General features: G+C 47.2%; 1 pseudogene; it reads left to right on the top strand.

The window, feature by feature from the left end:
• The first annotated feature begins 4103 nt into the window (after positions 1 to 4103).
• On the top strand, positions 4104 to 4527 carry LOC106735642 (40S ribosomal protein S25 pseudogene; annotated as a pseudogene).
• Positions 4528 to 12370: the final 7843 nt, after the last annotated feature.

The following is a 12370-nucleotide window of genomic DNA, read 5'->3' on the forward strand; positions in this document are numbered from 1 at the left end:
GACATGTTTTTCAACCCACCAGGTCTGGGCCTCAAGCCATGGTTGGTCATGTGAGGATCCAGCATCTTAAGCACCATGGCATCCCAACATTTAGAGCAATTTGGAGTCTGTTTTTATTAACTACCTTTTTCTTGAGCATAGGTCACATTGTGACATAGGTCACACACTGCTTTTTCACATATCTGCTCCTTTTTTAAGGTATGGTAGACACTGCAAATGACATGTTGTAGAAAGTTTGGATTCTGCTATCTTCTTTGATAAGATCTTGCATTTTGTTCTGGCAGGCATTTAAATTACTATTGTGCCCTTTGGATCAGGATAGATTAGTATTACTATTTATTATAGAAGAATCTACTTTTGTTTCAGACTTAGTCCTGAGTATGGCTCTTATATTATGGCACAGTCCTTAATCTCAAAAAATATGTTTTCTAGGTCTCAGAATGCCCAAGGTGTGGGGCCATCAGGCAGTATGGTGGTTAAGGTGCTGGACTCTCACCTGGCTGGTGGTTCAAGCCCCAGACCTGGTGGCTTGCTTTCTCACTTTCCCTTTCTCTCTCTCTGGTCAAATTAAAATAAAATAAATAAATAAATAAAATAATTCTTTTTTAAAAAATAATAAAAAGAATGTCCAAGGTGTTCAGCAAGGACTCCAACATCCCCCATGATATCCAATGGGTAGTATTACTACTCAGCCCCCAATCCCACGGCCTACGGATAGTATTACTACTCAGCCCCCAATCCCACGGCCTACGGATAGTATTACTACTCAGCCCCCAATCCCACGACCTACGGATAGTATTACTACTCAGCTCGCAATCCCACGACCGACATTATGGAGTCCTGTCTTGAACATTCACAGACCAGTCCTTTGTTAAAGACTCATGCAACGAGTTCTCACACGAACTTCTGTCCCCACTATCCTGAAAAGCTACCTTCTTGTCTGCTATCCTATTCTGAAAACTTAAGCTGCTTTGGCACCCACCCATTCTCAATATTGTTGCGTCTCAGCTTTGGTTGAGCTCTGTGCAACAGCAGGCGTAAAGCCAGGGTGATCACGGAACGCGTGATATTTGCATGTTGCCCATACCTGAAGACCCCACTCTAACACTGCTTGCTACTCAGAGCCTGAAAACAGCCGACTTATGTAATCTGTCTCTATAGTGGATTCAGCAGAAGGCTGAGTCTGCTGCCAGTTCCTCTCTAATAGCCAGAAATGGAAGCTGAGCAGATGCCATGGCCATGGCTGTGAAAGTACTTCTCAACTATGGCCGCACACGATACCATGAGGACATTTTGTTTGTTTAAATACTAATGCCTCAGAGTGTTTTTACAGGTTCTCTGGGTGACCTGAAGATGCAGCCAAGGTTGAGTCTAAGTCCTTCAGAGTGTTTGTACTTTGGCTTCTTACTTTCATAAATTTTAGGCTTTTTTTATTGGATGCAAAATCATCCTCTAAATCACTCTGGCCTCCTTGAATCAGCCTATGAGTCAGAGGGTCTTTGGTGGCTTCTTGCTCAAGGATAGCGAGGGCATTAGTAATTTACAGTCATCATGACTGAGACTCTATTTTTGGAGGTCAAAAATTATTGCCTCCATTATTTTTGGAAGTCATTTTATTAAGCCATACTATAACCACATGTTCTAACACATCATCCAAATGGGATTACTGATTGCTTTCGGGGTTCTGTAGACCTGGGACTACTCCAGCAGAACCAAGGCCGTTTACTGAACTCATACATTACAAACCCCTATCTTCTGAATAAAACTGGTTCCAGCAATAAACCAGGCTAATTCCCCCATTTTTTGGTTTTTGTTTTTTGTCTTTTTTTAGTTTTTTTTTTTTTTGCTATAGGGCGCGTGCGCTCGCCAGGCAGACAGAGACAGAGAGACAGAAAGCAAGAAATCACCCCCCAGGGGGATGGCCACACCGCAATCCCTTCTCCTCCATTCTCCTCTCAGGATCTTGGGCACGCACGCCCACACGCCCGGCGGAAGTTTTAAGCCAACAGGTCCGGGATGCTAACCGCGGTCAACTACATGGGAGTCCAGTGACATAGCTATTACACTAACTACTGGTCCCCCCTTAATCCTACTCTCTAGTTGTGGGGGTAGGGTAGCACCCTGAGAGAAGGGGAAAGTGTATGAAGAATGAGAGCATCTTTAGAAACATCCCTAAAATAGAGGTTATTACATTTTAATTTTTTTTTTGAGAGATTTTCACTGTAGGGCGCGTGCGCTCGCCAGACAAACAGAGACATAGAGACAGAAAGCGAGAAATCACCCCCCAGGGGGGATGGACACGCCGCAATCCCTTCTCCTCCATTCTCCTCTCGGGATCTTGGGCACGCACGCACACGCGCCCGGCGTGAGTTTTAAGCCACCGGGTCCCGGACACGAACCGCGGTCGACTACGTGGGAGTCCAGCGACATAGCCATTATGCTAACTGCTGGTTCCCAATTTTTTTTAAATGTATTATCACAGGACATGTACGTTTGCCAGAAAGAACGGGAAAGCACCCCCAATGGAGAGTGGTTATGCCACAGTTCCTTCCCCATTTCTCCATCCTGCTGTGTGTGTGTGAGTGTGCACACACACACACACACACTGTGTTTTTTTGTGGGATTTTTGTGTTTTTGTTTTCTTTTTTCACTCTGTGTTTTTTAACCTGCAAGGCCAAGATCTGAGTCATGGTCAGTTATGTGAGATCCAGCTCCCTTAACCATTAGGCTACTGGGCTGGCTTTGCATTTTCATATTTAATCTCTATTGTCAGGTTATTGGATTTTCTAAAACAATGTTTTATTTTATTTATTAATGGTTCTAAAAAGAAATTTTTAATTATATTATCATTAAGAATAGCGAGGCTGGTAGGTGGCATGGTGGTAAAAGTGCTGGACTCCCACATGGCCGACCGTGATTCAAGTCCTGGACCTGGTGGCTTGCTTTCTCACTTTCCCTCTCTCTCTTTCTCTGTCTCTCTCTGATCAAACTGGAAAATAATAATAATAAATAAAGTTAAATAAAATAATATTTAAAAAGAACAATAGCAACATTGGGGCCAGGAGATGGCACAGTAGTTACATTGCTAGACTCCCACAACTCCTACCACAGCTCGAGTGCTAGACTCGATGACTTGAGACTCATGCCAGGCACATGTGAGTATGTGCTCAAGATTCTGGGAAGAGAATGGAGAAGGGATTGTGGCACGGCCATTCCACACCACCACCCCCTCACCCTTGGAAAGGATTTCTCACTTCCCTCTCACTGCCTCTCTCTCCCCGCACCGCACCCAACAAACACACATGCCCTAAGGTAAAAAGTTCTTTAAAAAAAAAAAAGAATAGCAACACTGGGGCCAGCAGATAGCATATAAGTTATGTCTCTGGACTCCCACATAGCTGAATACAGTTCAAGTCCTGGACCTGGGGCCTTGAAACTCACACCAGTCACATAGGCGTGCATGCCCAAGATCTCAAGAGAAGAATGAAGGAGAAGGGATTACAGCATGGCCATCCCTCTCCGGGGGGTGGGAGTGATCTTTCACTTTCTCTCTCACTGTCTCTGTCTCTCTCTCTTTGATGGGTGCATGTGTCCTAAGGCAAAGACTTCTAAAAAAAAAAAAAGAATAGCAATATTAGTGTTTCTTCTTCTCTCTTCCTCTCTGCACGTGACTACTGACTTTCCACTTCCCTTGGCCATATTGGGATGTAGTGTCAGGCTGGCCAGGTGCCAGGCCCATTTTCCTACGGCCACCAGAATCTTGAGCCAAATAGACCTCTATTCTTTTTTTTTTTTTTTGAGAGTTTTTTTTTTTTTTTTTCGCTATAGGGTGCGTGCGCTCGCCAGACAGACAGAGAGACAGAGAGCGGGAAATCACCCCCCAGAGGGGATGGGCACGCCGCAATCCCTTCTCCTCCATTCTCCTCTCAGGATCTTGGGCACGCACGCACACGCGTCCGGCGTGAGTTTTAAGCCACCGGGTCTGGGATGCGAACCGCGGTCGACTACGTGGGAATCCAGCGACATAGCCATTACGCTAACTGCTGGTTTCCTAGACCTCTATTCTTGATCTTTAAAAAATAAGTGTAGCTTTCTGTTCGACATCTTAGCGAGACTGTGGTGGCCGCTGCTGCTCTCCCGGCTTCATAATGCCACCCAAAGACGACAAGAAGAAGACAGACACCAGGAAGTCGGCCAAGAAGGACAAAGACCCAGTGAACAAATCTGGGGGCAAGGCTAGAAAGAAGAAGTGGTCCAAAGGCAAAGTTCGGACATGCTCAGTAACCTGGTCTTGTTGGACAAAGCTCCGTACAACAAACTCTGCAAGGACGTCCCAACACTAAGCTCATAACCCCAGCTGTGGTCTCTGAGAGGCTGAAGATTTGGGGTTCCCTGGCCAGGGCAGCACTTCAGGAGCTTCTCAGTAAAGGACTTATCAAACTACTCTCAAAGCACAGAGCACAAGTAATTTATACCAGAGATACCAAGGGTGGAGATGCCCCAGCTACTGGTGAAGATGCCTGAACATGCACAACCAACTGTATATTTGGAAAAATAAAAATTTATTAAACCAAAATAAATAAATAAGAAGTGAATACACACACATAAATATGAATGTGTGTGTTATATCAATATTTTAGAGCACAGGACCAGCAGTTAGCATAATGGCTATGTCTCTGGACTCCCGTGTAGTCAATCACGGTTCGAGTCCCAGACCCGGCGGCTTAGACTCACACCAGGCATGTGTGTGTGTGTGCGTGCGCAAGATCCTGAGGGGAGAATGGAGAAGGGATTGTGGAGTGGCCATCCCCCCTGGGGGGTTATTTCTCACTTTCTGGCTCTCTATCTTTCTGGTGAGCGCACACACCCTATAGCAAAAACCTCTCCAAAAAAAGAAAAAAAAATTTAGAGCAAACAATGTGATTTTAAATGTTGCATAGTGTTTAAATTATTGGTTTAATAGTGTATGATACAGAAATTCAAAGTCTGGTTTTATTTTATTTCATTACTTGGTTTTAATAGGTGCCTTAACTGAAAAAAGTATCTCATAAAGATGAGTACAGCTAAATGGAAGGAAGATATTATTAACCGTGCTTATTAAATCATAATATTAATTTATCATTCTCACCCACCAATTTGTTGAAATTCAGCTAGCAAATTTAAATCCTTTCTGATACTAATCAGTTGTTCTTACAAACTAATCAGAGGGCATTCCATTTTATAATTTTTTTTTCCATTTTATAATTTTAACAGTTTAAAATCCTGAAAATATAATCTGGAACATTTTAGGCATGTTAGAAAATTCTGTCTGTGGGGACCAGCAGATAGTGTAAAACACAACACTGCGAGGCTGATCCACATGGGAGGCGCAGGATTCCCATCCAGAGATTGTGGAGTCCGTCAGGTATCTGTGTGTCTGTGATCCGGGCCCCTGAACTGGGGATGGATTACGGAGTCAAGACACTGTCAAGGGTGCTGGCGCTCTGTCTCTCTGACTTCTGTAAGAAATTAATGAATAAACTTTAAATCTTTTCTTCTTTTTGAGAGATTTTTGCTATAGGATACGTGCGCTCACCAGAGAGACAGACAGACAGAGAAACAGAACTAGAGAAATCATCCCCTGAGGAGATGGCTACATCGCAATCCCTTCTTCATTCTCCTCTCATGATCTTGGGCATGCATACACATACGCCCAGTATGAGTTTTAAGCCACCAGATCTGGGACTTGAACCGCAGTTGACTATATGGGAGTTCAGCAACATAACCATTACACCATCTGCTGGTCCTGAACAATTTTTTTTTTATTAAAACAGACACATGGAGCCAGCAGGCAGCATGGTGGTTAAGGTGCTGGACTCCCACATGGCCTAGTGTGCAGTTCCAGTTCTGGACCGGGTGACTTGAAAATCACGTTGGGCAAATGTGCATGCGTGCCCAAAATTCGGGCAGGAGAATGGAGAAGGGAGCGCAGCATGGCCATCCCAGTGGGGAGCGACTTCTCACTCTCCCTCTCTCTGGCGAGCACATATGCCCTATGGCAAAACCTAAAAAAAAAAAAGAAAACATACACACACACAAACTCCCAAAGAGAAGAAGCTGAATGGAAAGAACCTGTCTCTGACAGGAATTTAAAAACAGAAATCCTTAAATCTTGGGAGTGGAGGTTCACACAATCTCTCCCATCATTTCACCTTTACCTCCCCACCCCTCCCCATGCCCATGCTCCCCAGGGCCCCAAGTATTATGCACCAGTCTGAAGACCTAGGGGTTTCCCCTAAGCCTGTGGGAGTTGGTGCATTACTCCATCACCCCCGTATTCAGCTGCCCGTCGAACGCTTGGCCTGTGAGAGGTAACATCCTATAAAAAGTAAACATGGAGAGGCAAGCAGGTGGTATAGTAGTTAAGGCGTTGGACTCCCATGTGGTCGACCACAGTACGAGTCCCAGACCTGAAGGCTTGAAACTCACGCTGGGCGTGTGTGCGTGCGTGCCCAAGATCCCGAGGGGAGAATGGAGGAGAAGGGATTGCATTATGGCCATCCCCCCTGGGGAGGCTGATTTCTCATTTTATGTTTCTCTCTGTTTCTCCCATGAGTGCACATGCCCTAAAGCAAAAATCGCTTGGGAAAAAGTAAAAACGGAGGAGAAAGGAGCAGTTCCCCGGGCTGACAGCCACTAGACCTGGAAAGAGGCCATGCTGCTCCCCAAAGGCAGTGACAGTGCCTGGAAGAGCGACCCCACTGGGCACTCCCCGTCAGCCTCCCTGGAGACAGAGGCTCTGAGTGCACAGGCAGCTTTAGTTATGGGGAACCATTCCATACTGGGGTGGCCTTGCTTCCTTAGTGGAACTTTCCTTTAGACCGACTAAGGATATTTGCTATCAATAAGTTATAAAATAAGCTGAAACAAACGAAAAGACTGCGAGGTCACGATGGAGAAAGGAAGGCCCCCCGGCAGCGCAGGGGGCGCGCGGCTTAACGCACTGTTACCTCCCAGCATAGTCAGTTACTAGGACACGACAGCAACACACGGACGCTAATGGAAATCGTGAAACTCCGAATTCAAAACGCGTAGGGCATTCTTGGCCCTGGCCTAAACGCTCCATCCAAGAGCAAACCCAACCACTAAGAGGCAACGCCTGCGAGCTGGCTTCCAGGAACCTTCCGAGGGCCCCAAATTTGAACAGCTGGGAAACCATTTAAGAGCCATGGCTGGGCCTTTGGAAGCGAGAGTCCCGCCTCCCGGCGGAGGCTGCCTTTGGTCTTGCAGGCGGGACTCAGTGTCCCTGACCTAGTTTATGCTGCATATAAGCCATGTTTGGTTGGTTTGTTTTATATTCCTCTTTTAAAAACATCTTTTTTTGAGAAGTGTGTATTTAGTAAATCCTGACACAGGTCACAGTAAATTTGCTGTTGTGAAGGGTCTCGAGTGTGCAGAGGAGGCTAAGTAGAATAAACACCCTACAGTACATCAACTTCTGCTTCTAAATTCCAAATAACAAACAGTGTGGTGTGAAAACGTCACTGAATTCCATTTTAAGCATCTGAAGTTTGTAAGGAAAGACTTGGTCAAGGGAAGAGAAAGTATTAAAAGAAACGATAGGGACAGGCAGGTGGCATGGTGGTTAAGGCACTGGAGACCACATGGTCGACCACGGTCCAAGTCCCAGATCTAAAGACTCACTTTCTCACTTTCCCTCTCTGTCTCTCTGTCTCTCCCTGGTCAAACTAAAAATAATAATAATAAATTTTGAAAATAATAATAAAATAATTATTTTAAAAAATTACAGGTTGTAAAATAAACAGTAAAGGGAACCATCAGGAGACATGGTGGTTAAGGCGCTGGACTCCCACATGGTTGGCCACAGTTCTTGTCACGGACCTGGCAGCTTGAAACTCACACCAGGCACATGAGTGTGTGCATGTATGCCCAAAATCCAAGAGGAGAATGGATGAAAAGGGATTGCAACATGGCGACGGCTCCTGGGGAGTGATTTCTCACTTTCCCTCTCACTGTCTCTTTCCAGTACCTATGGCACGTACCTATGGCAAAACCCTAAATAAATGAATTAATTAAGAATAATAAAAAGTTAGTGGCTCAGACATCACAGGTAAGTCATCAGTGTGTGTGCAAGGAACAAGGTGCCGGTACAGCTTCCTCAATTCTGCCTCAAGTGGAGAAAGCCACATGGAAACTAAGCACCTATTGTAGAATTTATAACTACAGGCGTTTTTTAAAGAATTATTTTATTTAACTTTACTTATTTATTTGACCAGAGAGGGACAGAGTAAACGAGAGAGAGAGAGAGAGAGAGAGAGAGAGAGGGAGAGTGAAAAAGCAAGTCGCCAGGTCCAGGACTTGAGCTGTGCCCCTAACCACCACGCCACCTGCTGGGCCCAACTACAGTTATTTTAAGAGGAGGAGGAAATCATTGAGTAGTAAAATCCCAGCTCTCGGGGATCTATGGCTTCAGAATTCCCTGGATTCTTGAGTCTCCACCAGGAGACACGAAGCGCACACACACATACTTGCAACATACAAAGGTATCCGTGATATCTTTGCATCTCCTTATTTTCTATATCAGATATGGCTTGCTTGGCTCTCAGCCACTGACAGAGAATCCAGTCTGAGCTATGTTTTGGGGTTCCCTTGTCTATACCCCTGTGGACTCTTACAGCAACTCCTGGGCCTCCACAGTGCAGAGAACTGGAGGAAGGGCCTGTGGATCGGGCAGGCACGTGGTCCTCCCCAGGGTGGGTGACACCAGCTCCTCACCTCTGCAGTTGAGCCTCAGCATGGAGATCCAAGCCATGGAGCCCAGGCTTTGAGGGAGCTGGTAACTCTCCGAAGGCACACAGCCCAGGAGACATTGCAGGCACGCGGCACACTCCCCACCCTGCAGCAGCCCGCCTCGGGTTGTCCCTCTTGCCTCCTCCTGTCTGAGCAGCAGCCACTGCTGGTGGTGGAAGGGGGTCATGGGGGGAGTTCAGCTCAGGAGTTGCATTCCCCCAGCTAGAGGGCTAATGAGTCTGAGCCCAGACAGTACAGAGCCGCTGCCTGAGGACAAAATTCTCAGTTGCTTGGCCCCAATCTGTTTCTTTTTTATTATTTATTACTTTTTGTTAATAGAAACATAGAGGTTTCACATAAAAACCAGCTTCCTGGGCCAGTGATGGCTTGGTGGTTAAGGCAGCTGGGTCCTACATGGAGAACTGCATGGTTTGAGTCCCAGACCCAGTGGCTTGAAAAACATGCTAGGTGCATGTGTGTGCTGAAATCCCAAAAAGAGGGAGATATAGGGAAGGGGTTACAGCATGACCATACCCTCCCTATGTGGGGAGGGGATGCTTTCTCACTTATCCCTCTTTTTCTGTCTCTCTAGTAAGCATATGTGCCCTCTGGCAAATTAAAACAAAAAAAGTAAATAATAATAATAGCCATTTCTCCATCTTCTAGTATAAAAGCCAGATGCTTGGGCAATAGCACACCCACATTCTCAGGTGCCTTCGCTGGTTAGAGCTGACTAATGGCCTTTGATGAACGTGTGTTCTCTGCTCTGCAGTCTCCACTGCTCCCTCTCATGGTGCCAGGACCCTTCACAAAGTTGCATGGCCTACTCGACCCTTGGGAGAGCAATCTTCCACCTAGGCTTGAAAAGTTTGGCTGCTTAGGGACCAGCAGTGAGCGTAATGGCTCTGTCACTGAACTCCCATGTAGTCAACTGTGGTTCGAGTCCCGGACCCGAAGGGCTAAACTCACGCCGGGTGCATGTGCATGCATGCCCAAGCCGAGAGGAGAAAGGAGGAGAAGGGACTGCGATATGGCCATACCCCCTGCGGGGGATTTCTCGCTTTCTATCTCTCTGTCTCTCTTTGTCTGTCTGGCGAGCAGATGTGTCCTATACCAAAAACATCTCAAAAAAAAAAAACAAAGAAAAGAAAAGAAAGCTTTGGCTGCCTTTCAGGGAACAGGAAAAGGAGCAATTATCTGTTCATTCTTTCAGCTTTCCCAAAGAGCAAGCCAAAATACATTTCATTTGCTTATCCTGCCATTTACATATATCAATATACCGGCCTCTGCGGGAAAGCACAGGAGATGCTGAGCACCAGTGACCGCACGCCTCTGATTGCACGAGGCATGGCTAATCAATCAATCAGTCCACATGTTAAAGGCAAAAGTATTCTGAAACTTGTTATAAATATATGTGTGTGTGTGTGTGTGTGATCGCCGGAGGCCCGCGCACCAACCAGAGTGAGGCAAAGACACCAAGAGGGAGCATACCACAGAGTGGAGCATGGTCACACCGCAGTCCCTCCTCCGCCATTTCTCCATCCCGTCCAGACTGGGGGCACGCACACACGTGCCTATGTGTTCCTTACGCTGCTGGGGCCAGGATACACGCTGCGGCCTTTGTCTTTTCATTTACTTAGCTACTTCTATTTTGCTCTGGCACTTGTTAAAAGGTAGTTTCCTCAGGACTATGGTGACAGATCCAGGGAGCAGGGCAATGGGTGGTGTGGCGGGGTGGAGAGCTAGGCCTTTCTTCCAAACGCGGCAAGAAGTGGAGGCTCATAGCCCAGCAGCAGAACTGGGGGCTGGGTGGATGAAGATTTATGGAAACGCGGGAAGAAAGGGTCCAGCTTCACAGGGTTCTCGGTGAGGGCAGGCCCAGGATAGGAGGCTGAGGAGTTTTGTCAGAGAGGTCAAGGAAGGAAGTCTTGCTAAAACTGGGCTTTTGCTAAAACTGGGCTCTCGAGAATATGCCCCCAGATGGGACCTCTTTGAAAAGAGCTCAGAGTGGCTGGCTGGGGTTTGGCCAGAAGGGGGTCTTTGTCCTCACTCTGAGCCTCTCTCTGAAAGGTGGGAAGCACGCAAGGCTGGCATGTCTGTAACATGCCTGCCTCTCCTCCCGCAGCTCAAGGGGTGACGAGTGAACAAGGAGAGGAGCGGCGCGGGGAGTGGGCTTCACCGTGGGCAGTGCTGGACGGGCTGCGCACTGGCAAGGCAGGCCCAACAGCATGAAGGAAGGAGCAGCGTGAAGTCCAGGGACCCCCGCGCACCTCTCAGCAGGGGCCGGCAGGTGCTGCCCTGGGCGCCACACCTGCCTTCCGAGGGCTGAGATCCACACAGGTGAGCCAGCCAGGGGGGCAGTCACGGTAAGGGTGACACAATCAGGCTGAAGTTCCGCATCGCAGTTTTTCAATTGCCAGAGGGCATGTGCACTCGCCAAAGAAAGACAGAGAGGAAGAGGGAGGAAGCTCCCTCCAGTGGAGCAGGGTCACACCACAATCGCTTCTCCATGTCTCTGTCCTGCCAGGATTTGGGCACACGACGCCCAGCATTTTTCTAAGTCACCTGAGCCAGGACTGAACTGTGGCTGGCCATGTGGGATCTGGCTCCCTCAAGCAGCAAGCTACCTGGATATTTTCTATCACAACAGATGAAAGTAGGAGGGTGTATCACACACTGTAGAAATGACTAGAATGCCTAAAACGCCAAGGTTGTTGGGTAGCTGCCAGTATCCACCGCATTCCCTTTCCCAGAATGATGTGGTCCCAGGAGAGGCCAGGGAGGGAGTTTTCCAATGCACCTGAGTCCCAGGAAAACTGGAAGGCAATGGCTATGTTTCCAGGCATCCCAGCCACCAGACGCACACCAGCAATGCAGCCACCCAGAGCCTGGGACGGTGAACCAGGACACAGCTGGAACCAGCTTCGTTTCTTGTATTAAAGTGTGGGACCTGCAATTAACACAATCAGGTATTACTCACCTGCTCTGAAATGTTCCTAGTGCTGGAGAACCTACCCTGGGGTCTGGGCTCAAGAGGAAAACCTAGGCTGGAGACCGACCTTTCAGGGCACAAGTGCTAGTTAAGGCCACTAGTGTGGTAGCCAACAAAAAGGAATAACAGGACTTGCACGGAGTGAGTGTGGTCTTCCTAGGAAACTGCGGAAGTCACTTCCTCGGTATCACGTCGCTGAATCTTCCTCCCAATGAGGGAAGTGCTGTGTTACCCGCATTTCACAGGAAAGGAAATGTAAGAATAAAGCAAGTTTGGGCCAGCAGGTGGCATGGTGGTTAAGGCCACTGGACTCCCACATGGCTAGCCAACCGTGGTTTGAGTCCCGGACCAGGTGGTTTGCTTTCTTACTTTTCCTTCTTGTCTCTCTCTCACTCCATCCCTCTCTGGTCAAATTTAAATAAACGAATGAATGAATAAATTAATTAATTAATTAAGATAATTCTTTTAAAAAAAGATGTAACCAAGTTTTATGACTGTCCCAGACCCCAGTGGCAGTCTGTGGTACCGCCTGAATTTGAACCTACGTTCTAAGAGGAAATCTTACCATGGCCAGGGAGCAGAGCTTAC

This window comes from Tupaia chinensis, unplaced genomic scaffold, assembly GCF_000334495.1.
Source record: "Tupaia chinensis unplaced genomic scaffold, TupChi_1.0 Scaffold000468_1, whole genome shotgun sequence".
NCBI lineage: Eukaryota > Metazoa > Chordata > Mammalia > Scandentia > Tupaiidae > Tupaia > Tupaia belangeri.